Source organism: Acipenser ruthenus, chromosome 18 (genome assembly GCF_902713425.1).
Source record: "Acipenser ruthenus chromosome 18, fAciRut3.2 maternal haplotype, whole genome shotgun sequence".
Classification (NCBI taxonomy): domain Eukaryota; kingdom Metazoa; phylum Chordata; class Actinopteri; order Acipenseriformes; family Acipenseridae; genus Acipenser; species Acipenser ruthenus.
In genome coordinates this window covers 4554740-4579323 of record NC_081206.1, presented here as the reverse complement: position 1 = coordinate 4579323, position 24584 = coordinate 4554740, and the positions used below count along the sequence as shown (strand labels likewise).

Genomic DNA, 24584 nt, shown 5'->3' with positions numbered 1-24584 from the left:
TCAACATTAGTGTGCACTCACGTATCTGACTAAAGACTTGCATGATGGAAGTCCATGCCATTGCCCCTTAGTGTTTACAAGCAGTACTGTACATTCACAAAACCCTTAAACGGCAGTCTCCGTGTGCACAGAGTGCTGCTGGGTGCTGAACTGTACTGTAGTTAAATTGCAGTCAGCTGTCTGTACCAACCTACTGCAACTTAAGTACAATTTATTTCATATGGGGATGGCAGTGACAGTGCCACTAGTGGTGTTTTAGATTTTGATAGCGCTTTCACGTGGCTATAGGTCTCATACTGACAATAATTTGAGGCGTATTTATTCATTTTTATTGTCTTCAATGCGCTCAAATGGAAGCCCCCTCGAATGGAACTGTTTCCCTTTTCATTTTTAATTTTCATGTATTCTTTATCATGTAAGGCTACACGTGAGAAGAATAGAGATGAAAAGCAACAGCTTTCACACCACAAGTCTTTGACGTTGGGCCAGATGGGTTAATTGCTAAATTCTATAATAAAGGCTCGATCATTTTGCAGTCATATGTTTGTTTTATATGTCGTGTAAGGCATTGGCAAGCCCTGAAAGTGAATTATACAAATCTTTAAAAAAAAAGAAAGTGGGAAGCTAATGGGGTTTGCTTTGCTAAGTAGATGTAAAACGCTAACATTAGTGTCTTTAAGTGTTTAATGAGCCCTGATAAGCTTGCCCCGTATTTCTAGTCCCTGCTTCTGTTCTTTTGTAAACGTTCACAGCGGGAGTCCCCTCTGACACTCACTAGTAGCTTTATATTCTGTAGATTATGCAGAATTATTCAATTAACAGAACTGTTTTGTCGGATTAAACCTCTTTGTACAAAAACAAACATGTCATCCCCCGCTACGATTGCAAATTTAGCATTAGAGCCCTCAGCTGCATGAAACAGTAGATCAGCATGACTCTGTCCACTATAAGAAGGTAGCTTTGTCTTGCCCCCAGATTCTTATACTCTCAGTAGCTACTGAAGTATGTCCAGCTGTATTGCAGTTAATAAGATCTTTTCTAAATATATGTAACAAATGTGACGAGCAATTCTTTAGATATACAGGTATGTACACATGTGTGTGTAACATATACAGAAGGCAGAATAACTATCATCAGTTCACATTTCTGCCATCATGTAAAAATGTTTTTAACCAAAAAAAAAAAAGGCTAAAATAAACTAGTCAAAAGGGTCTGCCTTAAAGATACGAAGCTAAGCTGGAGCGTGTGTACTGCATGTATACCTGCACATACAGGACACTTACACTGCAGAGTCACAATGGGAAACTTGTATTGAATTTGTCACTGCCTGACTTGTGCTATTGACCAGGAGAATGGAATTTAGCATAAGGGTCCTTTTCTGAAGGTCCAGAGACTAAATGCAATTTAAAGCCCTTGATACAAAGTCACAGAGTAAATCAGCTTTTAGATTCCCAACTCCTCCAAACTCAAGGAAAGCCCTGTTCACCAGCTCTGGAAGAGTCCTCTCCGGAGTGGGGTTTGGGTTTGATCAGTGAAGCGGGATGCTGGGATATTGGGACACAGCTGGGGTTCTCTGATGTGGGGCTGGGATGATTGCAAGACTGATGTGGGGCTGGGATGATTGCAAGACTGACATTCCCAAGTGCATGTTTAACTCTGTGAAAACGCAGGGGTAACATTGGTGGCCCAGTGCTTGAGGGGTATTACATACTGCGCAAATCTTCAATAAGGGTTATTCACTGTTTGCAGTACCGATGGGTTACTACACAAATCTGTATGTCCACAACTGTGTATACGTGTCACATTTAATGTATAAAAGGGTGTGAAACACTAACCCTAACAAGACATGTGGAGTGCATCTAAAATAACAACCCCATATTGAAAGGGTTATGATTTTCCTTCTCCTCTCCATTCACTTATTTCTCAGCTTTAAGCTGCTAATCCCAGTAAAATACAGCACTCCCCATCCATTAGCACCTCAGAAGTCACCCATGTGTTTATTTCCAGATAATTATTAAATGCAGGAGTGAAAATGATACTTTGCTAATGCATTATTAATGGGTGTACATTAAATGGATTATTAATGTGTACCATGCAATGTGGGGCTGAAATGTCTGGACAAGTCTTTTTCCATTTTAGACAGAAAATGTGGGTTTGACGTTTCCCTTTTAAGATCTTTTTTTTTTTTTTTAAAGAAAATACTGTACATATTATTATTATTATTATTATTATTATTATTATTATTATTATTATTATTATTATTATGTGCAATTATTATTACATTAAAAGGTAAACAATAACACAATATCTGAATTATAAAAAGCTTTTTATAAAAGTATTTTTTTCAGCATACATCCTACAATATGCTGCATCATTTAAATATTTTGCTGCACACTTTGAATGGAACTAAGTTTATAAAATACACTGAATTAGCGATTACTGGTAAAGTTGGCAACACGTTGCCAGGCAACTGTGGGACAATAATAACAGAGCAGATATTGGTGTTTCAGGTGTCTTCCAGCATGTCTCCAGGTGTTAATCTAAACTGCTGGTGTATTCCCCTGGGTTTTGTTAGAGAGCTTATGAATTACTGAACCAAAGCCAGATAACGTGTCAGTCTTAATACCTGCCAATAAAAAAATAACTGATGAGGAACAGAAATATCCAATCTGATTTGAATTGTTCCATGAAATTAGTTTTCTTTACAAGAATTGACAAGGGATTGGAAATGTAACAGACAAACTTAATAGAATTCAGGGCATGAATGGACAGCGGGATCCATTTGTAATATTCTACCCGTTAGAGCTATAGCAATAGGACGTTTTGTATTGTCTGCCTAATGGTACATGGATGGCTAACTTCTAATTTAAAATAAAAAAAAGGACTGCAAGGTCAATGACGGGGTCTAAATGGTGCAGTGGTTTAATACTATAACCTTTAACCCCTATACGGTTGCTGAAAAAGAAGATTCACATATAGTGTAGGATAGATGTTTCACATAAATAGTAGGGCCAACAAATGCATAATAATTGCAAACACATCAATGTCCTGTAATTTAGGAGTTTAGGACACACTTTTACAAGGACAAAAAAGGACACTTTGTGTGTGAATTTGGTATACATGGTGTGAACATTATATTCTGACAATTACGTCAAAGAAATTCTGTTTCATCAGTACCATTTCTCTCTCAGTTTTAAAATTCACAAACGTCAAAATAGCAGAAAAAGCTGAGATCATTTATTATATACATTTTCTTAATCATTTTTCTTTTCTTGCCAGGATAACATCAGAAAGCAGAGACGAGGAATCTCTTGAGTTGCTCCTGAGGAAGTGAGCTGAGCTCTTTACAAGATGGCAGCATTGAGGCTGTCTTCAGGGCTGCTCCTTGTGCTGGGGGCCCTGTCTCTCACCGACGGCTCGGTGCTCCTCTCAAACCAGCGTCAGAAAAGTCGGGCCCAGCGTGACCGCAGAAACATCCGTCCCAACATCATCCTCGTCCTCACCGATGACCAGGACACTGAGCTAGGTGAGTTCGATGCAGGGCTCAAGAGACACTTACAAACTCCATTTACTGTCAAATGTAATCATGAACTCTAATCTGTAAAACTTAATGAGCAATTGAGTCGAGCAGTCTGTTTTTTTGGCTTCATTAGTGTTGTGATATTCAAGTGATAGCTGAGCACACTGTTCATTTCATCTATTTGCTGTGAACCTGTGCTGGGGTTTTATATAAATTACCTGTTTCCACCCAGTAACAAACTGCCTGACCACCCATCGTTTCCTGTGTGCATCAAAAAAAGGGAGTGCGAGGTGCAGGTGGGGGTCCTATTGCCTGTAACACAGGAAGTGAACCTACAAACACTGTGGCAGGAAAAATCAGCTTCATCTGAATCTAACTGAAAATAAAGTTTGGAAAATAACAGTAAGGGACTTGTTGTTTTGCCAATAAAAGGAGGAACAGCTTTATTTATTTTTTTTCTAAAACAACGCCTCTGAATGAGGATTCTGTTTAAAATCACAGCAGTTCAATAGTATTATGCATAGTTACACTGTACTTAATGTGTAACTCTTTTAGTATGATATATGTAAGTACAGAATTGTATGAGGAAAGGGTTAGGGTTATATCGTGCAAAAAGATTTACACATTGAGCACATTAATGTGTACATCTTTTTGCATGATAACATTGCAAGTGTGTGTAAGTGCATGTGTATTTGCTAAGTAAATACTATTAAATACACAGTAGTTAGAAACACAGTGTAAAGTGTTACTCAAAAGAGTTACAGTTTTCGGTATAATATGTAATGTCTGGCAAGGAGTATTTAATATTTTTTTGGAAACAAACCCTTTAATAAACTTGGACTCTCTTTAGCTCTTGGACAGACACGCTGTGGACTGGCTTTGCAAGTGCTGTGTTTTGTATCTCTTGTATCCGTTTTGGATTCGACACATTCATGTTTCACAGACTTTGGCACGGGCTGTGCTCTGCTCACTGCTCACCGTCGAAAAGAAAATTACATTTCCTGAATCAATATAAAGCACGCATTGTGTGGTTTCAGATATTAATCGCTTCTCTATTATTAAAACTGTTTCATGTTGATTGCACTGGGGTGCTTTATGACACAGCCACACATCACATTTACCATACAAAACCTCTTTCTGTTACTTCTATTCTTAAAAGGTCATGTACGTTTTTATGTAATTGACAAACTGAATAATTGTTATTTTCTGTATTTTTGGAGGCTCCCTGCAAGCCATGAACAAGACGCGACGCATCATGGAGCGAGGTGGCACCCTCTTCTCCAACGCCTTCGTCACCACGCCCATGTGCTGCCCCTCTCGCTCCTCCATGCTGACTGGGAAGTACGTGCACAACCACAACACCTACACCAACAACGAGAACTGCTCCTCCCCCTCCTGGCAGGCACAGCACGAGCCTCACACGTTCGCAGTGCACCTCAACAGCACCGGCTACCGCACAGGTACAGCGCTCTGCAGGAGCAACTCGGCTCCACGGGTCAGGGCTGGCCTTTAGCTTTTCAAGCTGTTTTTTTTTTTATTGCTGCATCCAGATTTTCTGTATTTTATATCTTTTCATGTATTTTATATGGGAAAGGGGAAGTGATGTATATGGTAGAGTGTTCTGCTGTAATAACTTCAGACACTCCATTATCAGTAAACTGCAGTAAAATAATCAAATAAATAGATCATTCCTGTAGAAATGATACGGTCAGATTAATAGCATTAATTAATTCACTGTTATAAGTTGAGTATTAAGTGAAAGGGCACCGAGTTTCATATTAATCCTTTAAAAAAAAAAAATCTGAATGAAATTGAAAACTAAGTGATTGATGTAAGCATATTCTTAGTTACCTTTTTGATTTGGTACTTCAGTTGAAGGCTCTGTCGCCTAGTATTTAAAAAGATTAAAACCTTGGTTAGCATCCCTTTAAGCAGATTTAAAATGTAGATACAATGACCCTCCTTAACGCAGTAGTCTGGAGCCGTAGGTTAGAAACCGTGCGATTTGTATTCCAGCTTGACCATACTGCCTTATAACCTGGTCCGCAGTGTAAAGGGCTGCCTTATAACGAGGGAGCACAGTACTGTATTTGAGATATTCCCTGTAAAAAGAGACTCAAATGGTATAATCAGATAAAAACGAATTCTAGTAAAATATATATATTTGTTTTATTCACAATGCAAACCAAAAAGAATGACGTTTTTTACTTTTAAATGAAGTAATAGAAATTCAGTTGCCTATAATAATAATAATAATAATAATAATAATAATAATAATAATAATAATAATAATAAAGTTGTGGCACATGGCAGATGGATCAATATTTATTTTAGTTTGAAAGACCTGGGTTGTAGAAGGCTTGCTAGAAATCTGCACAAATGAAATAACAGGATTTGTGCCACAGGCTGGAATCATTTGTTTGCCTTCACCCTCAACATTATGACCCAGCTAACACCTGCAACCAAAGCCACTACTAATACAATTAGAGCTGAAACACTGCTTCAGTTTTATTCGATTTCGGGGAATAACCAGGGCTTATTTTTACAGAAGGGTCTGCACTCCATGACTTCTGTTGCCCCCGGACATAATGCAAATAGCTATGTGAAATATTGCAGCGTGGTCTGTGTTTAAAAACCTGGATTACGCTCTGAGAAAATAAATGACTTCCAGAATGTGAATAAAACCAAAAGCCTTAACCCTTTCCTTTTTTTTTTTTTTTAAAGATATTTACAGACGTTGTGTCACACACATTTAAAAAAAAACATTTTTACAAGGTTGCTGCCTGAGCCCATGTTAATAATATTAGTTATTAATCTACTTTTCAAAAGTGACAGGTTTATGAGAAATTCTAATTTTATTTTTAAAAAACATTGAAAAAAGCAATACATTTAATATATTTATATGCAATGTATACGAAACTGACCGCTCTATAAACGTGTGTTATTCTTTTCTAAGATATTGTAAAATCTTGTATCAAGCTACATACACATACCTTCAGTATTGGTAAATGGCAATTGTATGAGACACAAGGGGTGTGTTCAACTCTCTTAAAGCAGCTGTTTTAATACACAGTGATGTCTTGCCTGCTCTTGTGAAACTGCTCGCTCCTAACAGACCGTTCTATAACTGCTAACATATGTTACGGGCGCCACGAGAGAGCGCGCTGCTATTGAACGCAGGGAAGTGGTTGTTCTAAATGGATGATGTGGTTCCAAGAGGAGCTGATTGCTGGTTCCCTTCTACTTATTTACAGTGCAGTTCAACCTCCTTTGCTTTAACAATAATAATATTAAAAAATCTAACGTACCCCAAAGATTCTCAGTTGGGTGCTGATTGATGCTTCCTTAGCTCCTGACATTTCTAAAGTTACTGCGTCAACAGAAATAAAAAGAAGCTGGATTAAACTTCAAACTACAGCATCGTGGTATTTTATGGCAAATTTCCAGCAAGGAATTTCAAGATGAATGATGCTTTTTTCCTGTCTGTGCTTTTTTAAGCGTTGTACATGAGCCTCATTTGCGGTTGCTGGAAAAGACTTATAAGCACTGTTGCGTTTATATCTGTGAGTTTACCGAAATGAGGAAAGGCAATTAGGAAAGCAGCCTATTCTTATTGAAAGAAAACACAAATCAGTTTTTGTTTACTGTGTTTCAGTGGACCACAGAACCAAAACGACTTCTATTTAATTGACTGGAATGATTCCACCGGCTATTTAAAATCCATTTCCCTAGCAGTCGTTTGCTTTAGTATCAATGTCACAGTTATTTAAACTGTACGGAAGAAGAAGACAGGTGCCCGGTTATTGTTTCTGCTACTGTGATTTAAGAACAGCTGCAGTTTTCTGTGCGAGTGAAGAAGTGCATACACATTCGGCAGTACAACAGGCAGTAAATGTTCTCTTGTTTTATCACGTAATTTACCCCAGTACGGAAACCTCTGCAATGGGAAAGTGCAATCTAAATAGAGATGTTTATTTTTTTCTGTCTCTTGTCTCAGCCTTCTTCGGGAAGTACCTGAACGAATACAACGGCTCCTACGTCCCGCCTGGCTGGAAGGAGTGGGTGGGCTTAGTGAAAAACTCCCGATTCTACAACTACACCCTCTGCAGAAACGGCATGAAAGAGAAGCATGGAAATGAATATCCTAAGGTACTTGCTTTTAGGTCCCCTATATCCAACAAGAATCACAATCCAACAGGTTACTCGTTGCATATAATGCCACTATAGCAATATAAAACTTGTAGACCTGCTCTAAAGATATTTGTATTTAGTGTTTAATGAAGTTAATATGTGGGTCAAGACATCCCTACAGGGGGTAAGCACGAATGGGGGGGATTCAAATAGAGTTAAAGAAAAGAAATATTTCTATCCACCAGCCCTTAGATCATGAGAATAGACCCCATTAGTTTACTTACAGTGCTTTGGTTTACCAAATCCCAATCCCAGTTGCCAGTGTTTTAAAGCAGGCATTAAAATAACTCCATGATCTACAGTACAAATGTAGCCTTCTAAAGCAGCATTGAAGCAGTGGTCTCGTTGACGAGGGTCATTCTCACAGCTGTGTTTGTACCAGGCCAAGTATCCAGGACACAGATTTTAGTGTCCTTGGGGAGCCCGGCAAAGTGATTTGTGCCTCTCAGTGTTCCAGAGCCTGCATTTGGGTTTTCAGCCTGGGCCAAGAAATTCTCAGCACCTGGCATCGATTTGGTTTCTGTGCTATCCTCCAACTGTGGCAAGACCTGGCGAGAAGAAGACATTCCTCTAATGAAGAAAAGAACCACCAAAGCGAAAATAGTGCTTGTTAAATGCTTCCAAAGCAGTCACGGAACAATTGATTTCCATCCCTCACAGGAATTACTGTTGAGAAGATTTGTGTCATTTCTGAGAAGCTGCGTGCTCTCTTTGAAGTACACAAATCACGTTTTGTCAGGTTCAAAGATGTTGCCGTGGTTGTTGCCATTCGTACGACACAGAACCTACAATTAGGGGATTTAGGTTATTAACAATTTCCATTGCATAAAAACATTTGAAGTTCAACGTTTTTATCCTGGCAAAGATCATTAACAGTTATGCTGTGATTTTGAACTTGCAGTTCTATAATCACGCAATTATGACACATACTTTTGTGAATGAGCCACTTACAAAATATAGACAACCCTAGTGAGTGGATTTTGCAGAATAATTCACTCCTGAAGTAGCAGCAATTTACTGTATTTTTGCAAAGTAGTTCTACACTACATGTTCTACTGTATTATTAGGTGTAAAATATCTGAGTGGAATCTTTAACTAGGCTTCAGATCCATTCATATTAACATGTTATTAAATGTGTGAAATCATTGTACAGTGTCTTATAATGTTACACGTTGTGTAACACTATTTATTTTAATAGGAATCGTTTAATATTATTGATAGTATTGTGCTATTGTTTAAGAAATAGATGAAGGCTTATGGAGTTCTGCATTTGTTCCATGAATGAGAACGGAAGTCTACGCCTATTCTCATGGTTTAACCACAGCTCTCAATGAACGTTCATGGAGCATTCTGTTCATACGTTGTGATTGGAAAAGAAAGTACCGTATTCATTCCAATTAAAGACGCCCTCAAATTTAACACGCAGCCCAAATTTCTCACCCTCAACTTGAGGAAAAAATCAAAAGTCAAATGAAGATTTATTTACAAAGATGCATTTACTCACATAAGAAAACGACGTATGGAGGCAGTTTGCAGCCGCCTGCTGTCACACAGAGCATTACAGTTATGCGCTGCTTCTCATTTCCAGTTCTGTTTACTCACACATGTTTTTCTCCCTTTTTGTGAACTGTGGTATTGCTTGGCAAGTAGAAAAATACGGGGGTCTGATTAGAACTGAGCCTCATAACGAAACGCTGCTGCTGTGGTAAACAGGAAGGCTTGCTCGGAGCTGAGCTGATTGGGAGGATCCGATTGGCTGGGGGGCGTGTCCAGGGAGCCTACACCTTCTTAACGCAGCAGCGCCAGTTCAACGCTACTGCACCACGGCCACAGCTACACAGCTGAGCGAAAGCTTGCTTTGTTTACATCGAGGAGGATAACTACCAGGGAACCCTTCAGCTGCCTGTCAGTTACGTTTGTGTACTCGGGCAGTCACATCTTTTGTTGGTGATTTTAATACACACATCACTATACTGTACTCGAATTCAAGATGCAGGCCATTTTTTTGAAGAAAAAAATTGGTTAAAAAAGTCTTAAATGCGGAGGAATACGGTATGTTTGAAACTAAATTAAAACAGCTGAATTCAGAGAATTGCTTTCCTTAACGTATCACTGAATTGCCTTTGTGCTTGTTTTTCCTCATTCAGGACTACCTGACTGACCTCATCACAAATGACAGTATCAACTACTTCCGTATGTCGAAGAAGATGTATCCCCACCGGCCCATCATGATGTTGATCAGCCACGCTGCCCCCCATGGGCCGGAGGACTCTGCCCCACAGTATGCCAACGCTTTCCCCAACGCCTCCCAGCACATGTGAGTTCTCAGGCAGCAGCCCCTACTGTGTTTAAAGATCAGCAGCAGATTTAATCAGTGTGAGCTTTCTCAAGCTATCAGCTAAGGCTATAAAAAACCTCTGCTAAAACATGCTGCTAATTTGCTAAAACTGGTTTTCACTCGCATAATTCCAGATTAAGAGGTAGGGAAGTGTAGCGTGGAATAAAAACTAGGGTAAAACAATCAGCTACACTGAAAAGAGAAAAAGGGTATTGGGAAGCTCGTGGAATAGGTATAATTTACACAGAGTAATCAATATGACATCAAGTCATATTTCAGTTTCATGACCTGGGATATTAAACTTAATTCCAGCTGAGTGTTTTTGAAAAAGCTTATTGCATGCTGTAAAATTTCAGCCGTTCGTTTTCATGTTTCTATCTTCCATAGAATAGGATAAATAGGGTAGAACAACTGTATATTGTGGTCGTGCTACATTTTTAACCACACAGTAATCGTGTGAACTGCTATTACAAAAATGCTGAACAAGTAAATTACAGATAAGCCACGTCTCTTTTGTTCCAATGAAAGAGAGAATGAGTAGCTGATTAGAGCCCCCCCCCCCCACACTTTAACAGGATTGCAGTAAGCTTCTGTGTCCCATTGCTGCGTGCAAGATTTCAATATTCTTCAATAGCAGCTGCAGATCTGAGCTTTAACATTATGTTAATGTGCAATCACATCCTCTTTTTCTTTCTCTCTTTTTGTTCGTGTGTCACTTGGCAGAGTTAATGCTCGTCCACAATGTCATTGTGAGGTATCAGTAAACACCTAACTGTTCTACTGTGGGTGATGTCGGACCACCTTTCCCAACCAAATGGAACAAATTCCTGATTTACACTAAAGACCAATGGTATATAAAAATCCACCATGAAGTGAGGTCCCAGTCCGGTATTTATTGCCTAAAAGCTGAAAGTAAATCCCAGCGAAATCTCTAGGGACATTATCAAATTAGAAAATGCTCCTCTCCAACATCACTTAAATTTAAAGAGCACCCTAACACATACATGTGTGTACTGGAAATAGAGAACGATGCTACGTTTGTGAAAAGTGAAAAAAAAATATCCTGACAATCTTGACACTTGGGGTGGAAAACAATCACACTGATTATATATATATATATATATATATATATATATAAACGGCAATGTAACTAGTGCTGTGTATTTGCAAATACAGGGGCTAAGGAGTTAATTGCTTGTATATCCCAAATTCAACAGCTCTGTGGTAATTGAGCCAATTTAATATTTTATCCTATAGAGTAGACATACAATTATAGCGCGGCTGTAGCCACTGTGGTAGATATAGTACTTAATGGTACTCCTGCATTGTATTTGTTTCAGGCCTCGGGAGTATAATAGGGTTAAAAACGTCTGAGAATGTGCTGAGGGTACGCAGCTGAAATCTCTGTATGGGGGCGGAACACGCCTCAGCTTTGACCCCTCGGAGAACTGCGTGGTATTAAACACAATATCAAGGCATACTATCACACTGAATCATCTTCACTTATATAATAATAATGATCCATCTCTATACCCCAATAACCAAACCACGCCTCTGGCTGGTGCCAGTTTCATCATCTGCCCCCTCTCTTCTCCCATACTCACAGGTCTGCTACATGATCAGTGCAGTTTGAATTGATGAGAATGGGAAACGGGACAAAAACACACATTTCTTCTGCCTGTCACCTTAGTTTTATTTTATTACACAACACTGAATATAAAGCAATTTGCATTTCTTGGAAAAAGGCATTTGGCAAAGACAGTACGCAAAGGGCATGTCAGTAGCAGTCTAAAAAATGCATAATATAGCTCAGGGGAAAGAATAGCAATGTATAATATTGCTTCACCTAATTTCATGTGATTCATACACAAGTTTGAAACATCAAGTTCCGCTGAGCTGGCTTTCAGCGAGATACGCAATTACTGTTTTCTTACCGAGCATCCGACCGCTATATACATACCTTGCACATGTAAATGCCAATGCCTGCCCTACCAACTCTGATGAGGATAAACCAGGGCAGGTGTTTCCTTCTCTCTCTCTCTCTCTAATAGTGCATGCTAACCTGTTTGTACCCAGCCTTCTGTTACTACACAAGATGATTGTTCAGGTCACAGACAAGGCAATCAGGTTTTTCCATTTACTAAAAATGGCTTACCATGTCCTTAGCAGCTGGAGGCTTTGGGAAGAATCTGTTTAGTTTGAGAGGATTTAATGTGGAGTAATAAAGAGGAGGCAGCAGGGTGGAAGCAAGATTAAACCACAGGAGCCCTGGGCTCTGCCAACGCATCTCCTAATACATCCCAGGATGGGAGGAAAGTTTTCAACATTTTAAATCGGTTTAAGCAGTGAAAACGAATGATAAATACATTTCACTGATTCCAAAGAACTCTGTGTGGATCAGTTAGAAGGGCTTAGTTATGGGGACCTCAGGTGGCAACATGACGTCATTAAACATTTTATTTTGTACTGGATTATTAAAAGTGTACTTCCATTAGTTTAAGCTGAATGCCTTTTAAGTCCCATTTGTGGTTGCAATACAGATGCTTTGAAATTGATGCTATTTTGTATTCGGTACTGCATTAGCACTATTATACTTGATAGTGTATCCCAGTCAGTTGCAGCAATTTTAACAGGATTGTCCTGTCAGCTGCATTTATGGGAAAATTAGGTTTAAGAGGGAATATACAAGGTGATAAATAAGCATTCAAACTCAACCAGTCGTCACTGTCTCTGATTTTATTTCCTTGTTTATACTGATTGTCACTGGAAAACTCAATTGTTCTATGAAAAGTAGCCTTTTTGACTTGCTTAACGACAAATTACATTATCTGTGTGAAGAAAATAAAAGAGCTGCTTAGACAAGGGAGTTTAAAAGGGGTTCAGCTGAGCAGCATGCAGTAACGCTCTATGCTGTTAAAGAGTATTGATTCCACCAAGTTCAACTGAAGGCTTATAACGATCACATTACAGCATATCACACCCTTGATGATTTAAGCAATAGTCTGCACCTATTATTCTGAAAAGCAGGATCATTCAGGCTTAGTCGAGCGAGTGTGGGTTGAATCAAGTGAAATGAAAGAACGTGAAATGAATGGGAGGTAAAGACATTTCATTTATTATATCCGGAAATTATTCTATCCTCTATCATGCTAATAGGGCTTTCTCACAGAGCCGTCGAGTAATAATAAGTATATCCTCCCTGCACTCCAAACTGCCCATCCTGTGAAGGAGTGCAAAACCATGTTGTGCATTATGGAGGAAGGTTCCAGTGTATTAGCTGTAAAGCAAGTATTGAAGGCCAGTACAGTTTCAGTACGCTCCCATTGTTTTTAGGCTTTAGCTGTCCTAATAAAAAAAGTCACCTTGCTGGTACTTTATTATTGATTGCAGCCATCAAAATGTTTGCATTTTCAGAAACTAGTACTAAAAAATGTGAACTCTATCCCAGGAAGAAGTGGTTTCTTCATCTATGGTATATTGCCCTGACCCTTTTGCTCTCTGCCAGTGTACTAACAAAACAGCTACAAGTGTATAGGGATGTGCCGAGTAACGGGTATGAGTAATGAGTATGAGTAACGAGTATGATGATACTACTCAAGTACAAAGTTAGGGCACTTCCAGTGGTAATATCTACATTTGGACTCAAAACCCATTGAAATCGCTGTCAAATAAGGTTAAACAGCCCCACCTGCTTCCGGTGGTTAAATATGAGTAAGAGCATTGGCCCTGCTGCACTACCCTAGTATATTGATAGGGTTAATGTCTCATTGTCATCCTTTAACTGTTTGACCTAAAGAATCAAATCAATAAAAAAAGAAATACAGCAGTTGTAATTAATAACTTGTAAAAGGGTTTTGTTTTTAAATGCAATCCCCCAAAATGAAGCAGTATTTTTTTTTCAACATGATTTCTATGGCAGGATTAATGAGGTACAATGTCGGACCTTTGGGCAGAAGCTCACGTAGACCTGTCTGCAGCTCGCCGGCTTCTAGTCAGTCCTGCCGATCGTTCACCAGCAACTTCAGAATTATTCATTTAAAAACAACAGCCGCGTCTCAGCTTCTTCTCATCACGTTCTGACCTTCTCACTGGCATCTCGTGACCTTTCCGTTTCTGTTTCTTAATTGCCTTCCCAGCACTCCGAGCTACAATTACGCCCCCAATCCTGACAAGCACTGGATAATGAGGTACACGGGGCCCATGAAGCCCATCCACATGGAGTTCACCAACATGCTGCAGAGGAAGCGCCTGCAGACACTGCTGTCCGTCGATGACTCCATGGAAAAGGTAAAATAATAAAGAGCCAGCTTGCTTCTGAGATCACTCATCTCAAATGCAGCAGTGGTGCCACTGCAATCGGTCTGCTGCTGTGCATCTGCTTCCGTTCCTCCATTACAGATAACTGTCTGTTAGAACCTTTAGACGTCAGACAGAAGTGGGATTTGAACCCAGGCCTTTGGAGGTGAATTCTCTGCTCTCCTGATAGAGATTCATCTTGTTAGGGCTTTTACATGACAAAAAAAACTTTTATCCTCCTGATGTTATTGTGTATTTACACTTGAATGCTCATTTAATTCATTTGCCCCAACGTTAATTACAGTTCCCTTTGGAAACCAAACAACACTGCAGACAAATTTAATAAAGAACCTGAACTGATGCATGCAATAGTAGTTTCATTCAGGAGAGAAGCCTATAATTACTGTTTTTTCTGTCTATTTTCTACCTTGACGCTCCTGAAAATCAGAGGGGCTTATCTTAAGATAACATAAAATGTGTGATTGGTCATGTCTCTTCTGGTGTTTCAGGCGCACTAGGATTTCAAAGTCTCTTATTCATGGGTTTGCTAACCTAATTCTTTCTGCTTCTTTGAAGATCTATAATATGCTGGTTGACACAGGTGAACTGGAAAATACATACGTCATTTACACAGCGGATCACGGCTACCACATCGGGCAGTTTGGGCTGGTCAAGGGAAAATCGATGCCTTACGAGTTTGACATCCGAGTGCCCTTTTATATACGAGGACCCAATGTGGAGGCTGGCAACATGTGAGAGCTTGGTTGATTTCTTTTACTTGAAATGTTTTGGCAGGAAAGTTGATTGGGGTGATCCTTCTGGTGTTGGATACACAGTGCATACAGATCACACACAGGTTTAATCATTATATAAAACAGTGCAGAAAAAGACAAAGCATGGACATCAAAAAACAGTCAAAGTATTCTATCATTCTATAGAACACTGCTGTGTGTTCTTAAATTTCTCAAAGCACAAGAGGAAGTCTGGGTGTGTAGCCTGCAACTATACACTTAGAACCAAGACTGAGCATTCTGAAAGTGTGTTCAAGCCAAGTGGAATATGTATGTAAATATTAATATTACAAATAAAAAACTCCCCTTGCTTCCAGCTGCTTCACTGGAATCTTGCTGTGGTTTTTATGTGACTTTTCATGCTGGAAGGCCCTGTTTTGCTGACTGTACAGTGTGTTTTCTCATCACACATTACAGTGAAAGTGCAATGGCAGTCTTAACAGACCCTTAGAGAAATCAGCATGTCTGTTTGGTGTTTGGGACAGATTATCCCTTGTTGGATGACTCTGCCTTATGTCCGGAGCTTTGCCTCTCTGCACGAGGGCTTGGAAAAGACCCAAAGTAATCTCTTGAAATCTCGGAAGCCTGTTTTCTTCCATCTCCCTTTCATCAGATTACACGGTTATATCCTGTTGATATGTCCGGTGTTAAAGAATAACCATGATAATGGCACCCGTTTTAAGAAAGGATCAAGTCAGTCGTCGGGGAAAGCATTTGCTTGCTAGCCCTGTTTAATCCTGGGTTCAGGGAGGTGCTTAAGATCTTGGCAGCGCATTTCCTCTACAATGTTTTTCTACAGTCCATTAAAGACCAGGCAGCAAAACCCCATGTACAAGAAGAAAGCCATTATAGCGAGCATGTTATTAAGCTCAAAACTGATGTACTCAGCTAACTCAGTGCAGTGGGGATCCTTCCTGTGACCTTGCAATGATAGTGTTGCAGCATGACCTTGTTGTGTCAGGTCCTACTTTAGTGCACTTACTGGCTAGAACACCATGTCTATCTGCTTCTGCTAGACTGCATTCATCAACTGAAAAACTTTAATGTTACAAATACGTGCGTCAACCATGTGTTACAATTATTACACCAAATTATTTATTTTTATATATATATATATATATATATATATATATATATATATATATATTTTTTTTTTTTTTTAAGTCTACGGCTTTCATCTGAATTTTTCTTTTAATATAAAGCACTTTTGCAAGGGTTTAATCCTTTATGTTGCTTTGGTGCCACACAGAAATCCTCACATGGTACTGAACATTGATCTGGCTCCCACCATCATGGACATTGCTGGACTGGACATTCCACCGGACATGGACGGCAAGTCGATCCTTAAGTTGCTGGACATAGAGCGGCCAGTAAACAGGTAATACAACCCCCCAAAGTAGCTGGTTCCTTTGGCTATGTTACATCCTAATGCCGTCATGAAAAACATCATTTAAATATGCACAGCGTAATAAAGTAATATGCAGTGCTCTCTCGTAATGCCATGATTCAGTAATACATGACAGTAAATTACACATATACAGTACTTCACTGTATAAGAGCCCTTTACTAATTCACTGCTTTCAATATTTATATTATGTGCTTCCATTTTATGTGAATGATACGTTTTGCTTGTATCGGAATACATGAGCATCACAGTACGAGAGGTTAAATGACCTGAATTGCTACGGTGTGAATCACAAAGAGACTTTTAGGCTGTTGTTAGTATCTTGTATTGCTATGTGGTTGAGTCAGGTAATGCAGCTACAGTAAATAAAACGACCCCACTGATGCCTCAAACGAGTGTGAAAGCTACTGCTGGATATTTTAAACCATGAGGAGAATGTTTAGGCTTTCCATAGCCAGAGAAGGGGGTCTGGAATGGGATTCCAATCACATGGCTTGCCTGCGTGTAATCAGGAATAAATTAGCTTTCCTCACTGCCAGTAAGTCACCGTTCCTTGAAGTGAAGCAGCTTTTTTTCCCCCCTGTATTGCTTTTCTTGTATTGGCTGTTGATTTAATCTGTTTCGTAGAGAGGTGATTATGCTGCAGATCAATAAATGCAGTCTCTCTGCAAAAGACAGTAAATGGTACTCCTGGGGTTATACAATAGGTCTGGTGGTATATAGTGTGACATGACTACTTAACTTTCCAATCAAATGGAAAAGAAATCACGGGTCATGCAAGTTACAGTACACTAAATCAATTTTAATATAACAGCACCATTCCAATCACTGGCTTCCACACTATTCTGTTAAGATACCAGATTCCGTTCTATAGCGCCAGGTGTTATTTTTTTGATGGAATTTTCTCATTTTTCACAGGTTCCAGTTTAACAAGAAAGGAAAGGTCTGGAGAGACTCATTCCTTGTGGAAAGAGGGTAGGTGCACAAGCCCTCAGACAAAGAACCGGTCTGCATCTGGGGGTCAGAATTATATATATAACATATTTCCTTGACACCATTCAGATCTGCAGTGAAATCAAATAGATTGTAACAGCACAATGCCCTTCATAGATGCACATCAAATGAAAATGGTTTGTTTTTTTCTCCTCCAGTAAGCTGTTGCACAAGAGGGACGATGGTACAGAGGCCACCCAAGAGGAGAATTTCCTGCCCAAGTACCAGCGTGTGAAGGACCTGTGCCAGCGTGCGGAGTACCAGACGCCCTGTGAGCAGCTGGGTCAGGTAACAGACGGCTCCCTCCTCTCCCACACTTTCAGCATCCTCCTGTCCTCTTACAAGTTCATTACATGGCAACGTCTTGCCAATTTCAAGTTCATTTGTATGAAGTTGACAGTACATTAGGATGCGTCCTGTAACTATAAGGAGACGCAGCGTTTGTAATATAAATATTTTTTTGCACTGTGAACCCTTTTCAAAGTTTACCACGGATAATTACGCGTTCATTTTGCAGTTCATCATGCTTTTACGACTGTATATATTGTGCTTTACCACGGTTAGCCTTATGTTTTATACCTGTTTATCCCACTGATTTACCAAGCAAGGCTATGCTTCAGTACACTTGTCTATGCTTTTATAACAGTTTACCACTGCAAACATATGAGGGTTAACAGAAGATATTCACCAGTGAAGGTTAGATTTGAGAAGTACAGTACAGTAGACATGCTTATAGAGTATGACATGTTTTAGATAAATCGAGTGGCATCTGTACTGAAATATAACTACCGCATAGGCCAGCGCTTTATATTATCGACAGGGCATTTGTCTCAGTTACAGCATGTTAGAGGAAAGAACCAACAGATTAATAAGCTAGTAACTTCTTTCTGTTCTGCATGAAGCTTCACTGACTGTTTTACTGCCATTCACAATAAACGAGATGAAACATAAAACCCGGAGTGTTAGCTAAAAAACAGATAAAGTTATTTGAAACATAACATCACCGTATTGAAACTATCCAGTGTATGAATCTCCTGGGTATTAAAGGAATACGAAGCAGGAAGGAAAGCATTTGCAAATGTAGTGTTGGAAACCCTTTCAGCTCCCAATGATCCATAGAGAGTCAGGGAGTTTCATATGCTTTGGAGCCATGTGTTTTAAAATGCAGTTTTCCAAGTGTACTGACTGTATCAAGTGGACACCCAGTCTTTAGCCCTGTAATGCCCACGCATTTTTGAAATGAGAAAAGCTACTTCATTTATGTAGCTAGATTCCATTTCTTGTACAAAACACCATTTTATAAATATCAGTTTGATATGATGCGCATTTTGACCAGACATTAGAACATTGCTTTAAAACACCTACATTATAAACAGTTGCACAAGTTAGACACAAAAACACCACTATTATTTATTCTGTCAGTTATACTGTACTAAAATAAACTTGTCTTCAGGTATTTATTTTGCTGTTGCATTGTTTTTCATGAAGCAGCAGTATTTCAGTGTTGAGCATCCTCTGCCAATAGGAATGGGCAATTCACACCCAAAGGCACCAAAACCAAAAAATAAGTGTATAATATTACAGCGTTTTTTTTAAAGCTGAAACTCTATGGCTAGTTAAAAATTATGATTTTGAAGTGACATTAAATCAATTAGGTAATGATTTATCTATGTAATGAACAAATCCAGGAGTCTGCTTTCTGTTTTCCATGCTTGTGTTTTGTGAACAGAAGTGGCAATGTGTGGAGGATGCTATGGGCAAGCTGAGGCTTCACAAGTGCAAGCGGATGGCCAGCCTGACGGTCGCGGGTAAGCTGGGCGTGGCCAACATGAAGTCTCAGCTCTACAGGAGGAACTCTGGGAACTGCGATTGTGACATCACCGACTTCCAAATGAGTCCAGTCAAGAGGAAGAAGCTCTTTAGCAAGAAGAGTGAGTGAACAGACAGCAAACCTATGGAAGAACATCTGGGTCGGAAACGCATTATTTAGTACACGGTCTAATTTGACTTTAGTATGTGTTGTAATTCTAATGATTACAATTACTAATTTGGCCAATCAGATCACTGAAAATGAGAACCAATAAATTTAAAGAAAATAGTATGTGCAATAAAATTATCCAATTAAAAGTCACCTTACATCTGCCATTCCCGGCCAATTGGTGGTTGTATATGGACTTGGCATTGGGTAAAGTCTAGTGAAAGATGGATAGACCTGGAACCTCCGAGACATGCACCAACTGGCGGCTTCAGAGCCTTAGAAATCGCTTTAATTCAGTGGTAACCCCACTGTAACTAACATGTAATTTTAAACAGTCCTCAGTGTTTACATTTACATTTATTACTAGACAAACAGTGCAGGACTGAAACAGTGTAGGACAGAAACAGTCCTCAGTGTTAACAGGTGAAGAATGCCCACTATTTTAAACAGCCACTTAATTAGGGTAAAGTTAATCACATGCAAAAGGAGCATGAACGTTAGTGTTTAATTAATTAAAAACTAATTTTATTAAGGCCAATGTAGTGCATCAATGCATTCTCATTAAGAGAACGAGTTAGTATCATCAAATCAACGGAAACGTATAACAGGATGCACAGCACAGGTTTGTGGTCTACACATGGGACTAGCAAAAAAAAAAAGAAATTGAAAAAACTAAAATTCTGCATGACTGCACATTGGACACAACTTCGGTACACATTCAAGTATTACTGTAGATAAGGTTTAAAAAACCTGCATCACTTCATTGTGATAACCTTAATGAAAATAATTGCATAATTTATATTCTCCCCTTCTCATACGAAAGGTAGTTCTTAAATAAATTGCTCTTTAACTCCATCTAGTGGTCTCACACAAACACTGGCATCACGAACACCTGCAGCCCCACCACCTCAAGGTTCATATCTTGTCTTTGAAACTAAGCAGGGTTCTGTCTGGTTAGTCAGTATGTATGTATATGTGACCTGTAAGAACTCTTTACAAAGCATCTTTCGTTATGTGCAGACTTCAATAAATTACCTAATAATCAAGGGTGCAAATGTGGTGCTATAGATTCTAGCACCAGTGTGTCTCATATCCAGTGTTCAGGTTTAAATCTCAATACAGGCTAATAACCATGCTGGCTAAATACTGCCCCCTCCTGGTATTATTTATTCACTCACCCTAACCTCACAAATGTTGAATAAATCTGACCACCCTGGAAACTAAAAATGATTCGTTTATTTATCATGTATTTAGAATTACTTTTTATATTTCTTAAGGCAGCGTATTTATACCATGGTTAAAATAAGGATCAAAAGAAACAGGCAGTACCTTCCCCCCTTGTTCTCAGAGATGAAGACAAACAAGAATTACGCTCGGAACCGCTCGTCGCGCGCTGTGTCGGTGGAGCTCAACGGGGAGCTGTACAGCGTGGACCTGGAGGATGGCTATGAGCCCGTCATGCCGAGGAATAGCAGCAAGCGGCTGTCCGAGGGGGGAGAAGAGGAAGAGGAGGATGAGGGGTTCAGCGGCACAGGCAGTCTCACCAGCTCCAGCAGCCCCAATGAGCTCATGATACCCTCCTCCATCAAGGTCACTCACAGGTACAGCAGAGGGATCTCTATCGCTCGACACTATAAAACCACTTCTCCTAATGGACAAAATCTCGAGAGTGGTATAAAGGAAAATGGAAGATGGAATATGGAATACAAGAATATTAGGAATACAAATTGTTTCAAAACAGTAGCTTTGATCATATTTGCTTATTTTGTTGTGTAGCTATGTGAAATAATAAAGAAAATACATGTGTGTATTTTTAAGGTGCTACATTCTTGCCAATGACACAGTGAAGTGTGACACTGACCTGTACAAGTCGCTTACAGCATGGAAGGATCACAAACTTCATATTGATCACGAGGTGAGTCTTCATTATTTTTTCTAGTTGTGTCATTTATCAGTTATCAGATTTCAGTTCATTTCTGCTCCTACAAGGTTATTATGAGGCCCCTGTTGTTGCTAAAACAGTGGATGTTGATGAATACCATTACAGCAAAACTTCAATATATCTAACATTGCTTTGCCGGTAGATTGAAACTCTACAAACCAAGATAAAGAACCTGCGAGAAGTGAGAGGTCACCTGAAGAGAGCCAGACCGGAGGAGTGCGACTGCAATAAGTTCAGGTGTGCTTCAGGACTGTGCTGTTCTGAAGAGCACCACCGTCACTACATACAAACATCTAGAGAATGATATTACTAAAAACAACAACTAACACATAATCAGCCTGGCATCAAATGTGGATTGTAGTTTCACTTTAGGTTAAATTAGAGGGGTTTTTTTTATCTAGTTTTAAAAAAAGCTCTTCTAAAATACTACCATCCAATATCTTGCATCTGTTGAAAACGTTCTGCTGTATTCAGACACTCCAACACATAGCTATACCCTGGGACCTGGGGAAACCACTTCTGTCTCGCATTGGGATTTCTTTACCTCCTACAAACGGGATTCCTGAAATCACTCAAATACCTTTCGGACAAACTTGTTTTAATCTGATATGTAGACAGACCGAAGATGATTGCATTAGAGCAGGTTTCAGCCAGCTACACTGTTGTTTGTTCTTGTGTTTTAGTTACCAGTCTAAGCACAAGAGGAAACTGAAGCTTAAAGGAGCCAACCTCCACCCTTTTAGGTAAGGAGAGCTTGGATGTAATGTGTCAGCATCGCTAAGGCTTTGACATAAGTGCCTCTTTGGGACGTTAAGTGTGGAAGCAAGAATGCTTTCATAATGCGTTGCTTTAATAATTCAGAACGTAGAGCTGAAGAGTTTCACACAAATTCAGGGATGGAAACAAGACTCCTATTGCAGCCACTCAGTCCAGTCCACGTTAATGGGAGACAGGGCGAGCTGAGGTTAGGGGTCACCAAACCCTGCCTCGATCGGCTGAATGCGATGGGTTTGTTATCTCCAGCTCTGTAACTCGTATTAAATCACATGTCTTCAAGAAGCACTTACTGTGAAGTCTCATCCTGTAATCGGATCACACAAACTGCTAGAACTTAGTTCCATCCATACAGCTCAACCATCTGGTGCGTAGATCCATAGGGTTACACATACAGTAACATCAAAAACATTCAAGGTAAAACTAATACTGATGAAGGCACTAGCCAAAACATGCATCGACCTGCTTTACTGTATTCAAACAGGACTGTATAGCACCTCACTATTATACAATGATGTTGATGATTTCCACACTCAGTCCTACTGTATCCATTTAAATGAATGTTGAATTCTCACCTCTTTTTTTAAACAATAATATAGCAGTGCTGCCTAAGTCTGTGTTGACTTTTAAAGCCCCTTTATTACATTGTTTGGATGCATTGTAACCAGTCTTTATAATCATTCCCAAGGGATTTCCTTCCCAGTCCTGTCCGTTTTGGAGTGCTTTACTCTGGTGGCCCATCATTGTCTACGATTCAGGTATAAACCCGCCCAGGTTGAAACACAGTTTTGTTTTTGAAAGGAAGAGATGCTTTTCACACACTGCTGGCTTCTCATTAAACCAGGTCCTTGACCCCAAGGTATTGTTTCCCCATTTCTTATCCCATCTAGTCAACGGTGATGACTGTATAGTCTATAAGGGAAATTAAGCATAAGTACATCCCAAGGCAAAACCAGTGGAAGAGAGTCCTATCTGACATGTGTTCTCTGTGCCTGTGTGCTGTTGCAGGAAAGGACAGGAGAAGGACAAGAAGCAGTGGCAGCAGAAAGAGCAACGCAGGAAGAAGAAACTGCGCAAGCTGCTCAAGAGACTGAGGAACAACGACACCTGCAGCATGCCAGGTCTCACCTGCTTCACACACGACAACCAGCACTGGCAGACTGCCCCCTTCTGGACAAGTGAGAACTGCAGCTTACATCAAGAGATAGACAGGATTCTTCAAATACGTGAGGATTTCAAATCATCCCCACTTTCCAGAATATAAGGGGCCTGGTTCTGTTTGATTCGTGTTATAAACAAGAAACTATCTGGGTTTAGGTAGAAGCAGTTCAATTAAGGTTGCAGGTTATTTTGGTTAGGAAGTCTCTGTCCTTGCTGATTTTCGGACTGTTATTTTTCTTTAGTGGGTCCGTTCTGTGCCTGCACGAGTGCCAACAACAACACTTACTGGTGCATGAGGACCATCAACGAGACGCACAACTTCCTGTTCTGCGAGTTTGCCACAGGATTCCTGGAGTACTTCGATCTCAACACTGACCCCTACCAGGTGGGAGGACTCGATAGATAAGTGCAACACAAAAGATATAAGTGCAAACATTGGAATAGTGTGGAGGAAAAAAACTACACATTACTTTTAAAGTGTTATTGTTTACCTTTAATTCTGTTTTTAAGGGGAGGGAAACATTATTATTTTAAAGTGAAAGTCAAATCTAACACAAACCATCCATATGCCACCCTCACATGTGTAAATCCTGTATTTTTTGTTTATATCTTAACTGTGTCCCCAATAAACACAACCAAGACAAACCATGCTTAACACTACCTTGGTTAACTGTTATTTAAACACCAGGCCTAGGCTGCACACTACTTACTAAACATATCAACCTGACCCTTATATTAACCCTTTCAAGTCCTGCATTATTTTTGTCAAGCTGAAGAATAAACTCCTTCATTGACTACTCTTGAGAACAGGACACATTCATTTTTTTTTTTACATATATTTATACACTACCTCAGATTGGGACCAAGGAGTTCCGTGAGGTTCCAACGTGATTTCTGACGGCACCTCGCTAAGATAAGACTGTACCTTGAGGTCCCACCAGGGTAAATGGATGCTTTCTGAACTGTAGATTTCTTTTTTTTGATGCTTGGTAGCTCATTAACGCAGTGAACACCCTGGACCGGGATGTGCTGAACCTGCTTCATGTTCAGCTGATGGAGCTGAGGAGCTGCAAGGGACACAAGCAGTGTAACCCCCGCACTCGGAACCTGGAGATCGGTAAGCCATGCATTGAAACCGGGACGAACACATTCCACGTCTAGTATCGTGCAAGAGACTGTACTATACTCATTCAAT

General features: G+C 39.7%; 1 pseudogene; it reads left to right on the top strand.

The window, feature by feature from the left end:
• Nucleotides 1-24584, top strand: part of LOC117420533 (extracellular sulfatase Sulf-2-like) — a 32494-nt pseudogene that overhangs the window by 2948 nt on the left and 4962 nt on the right.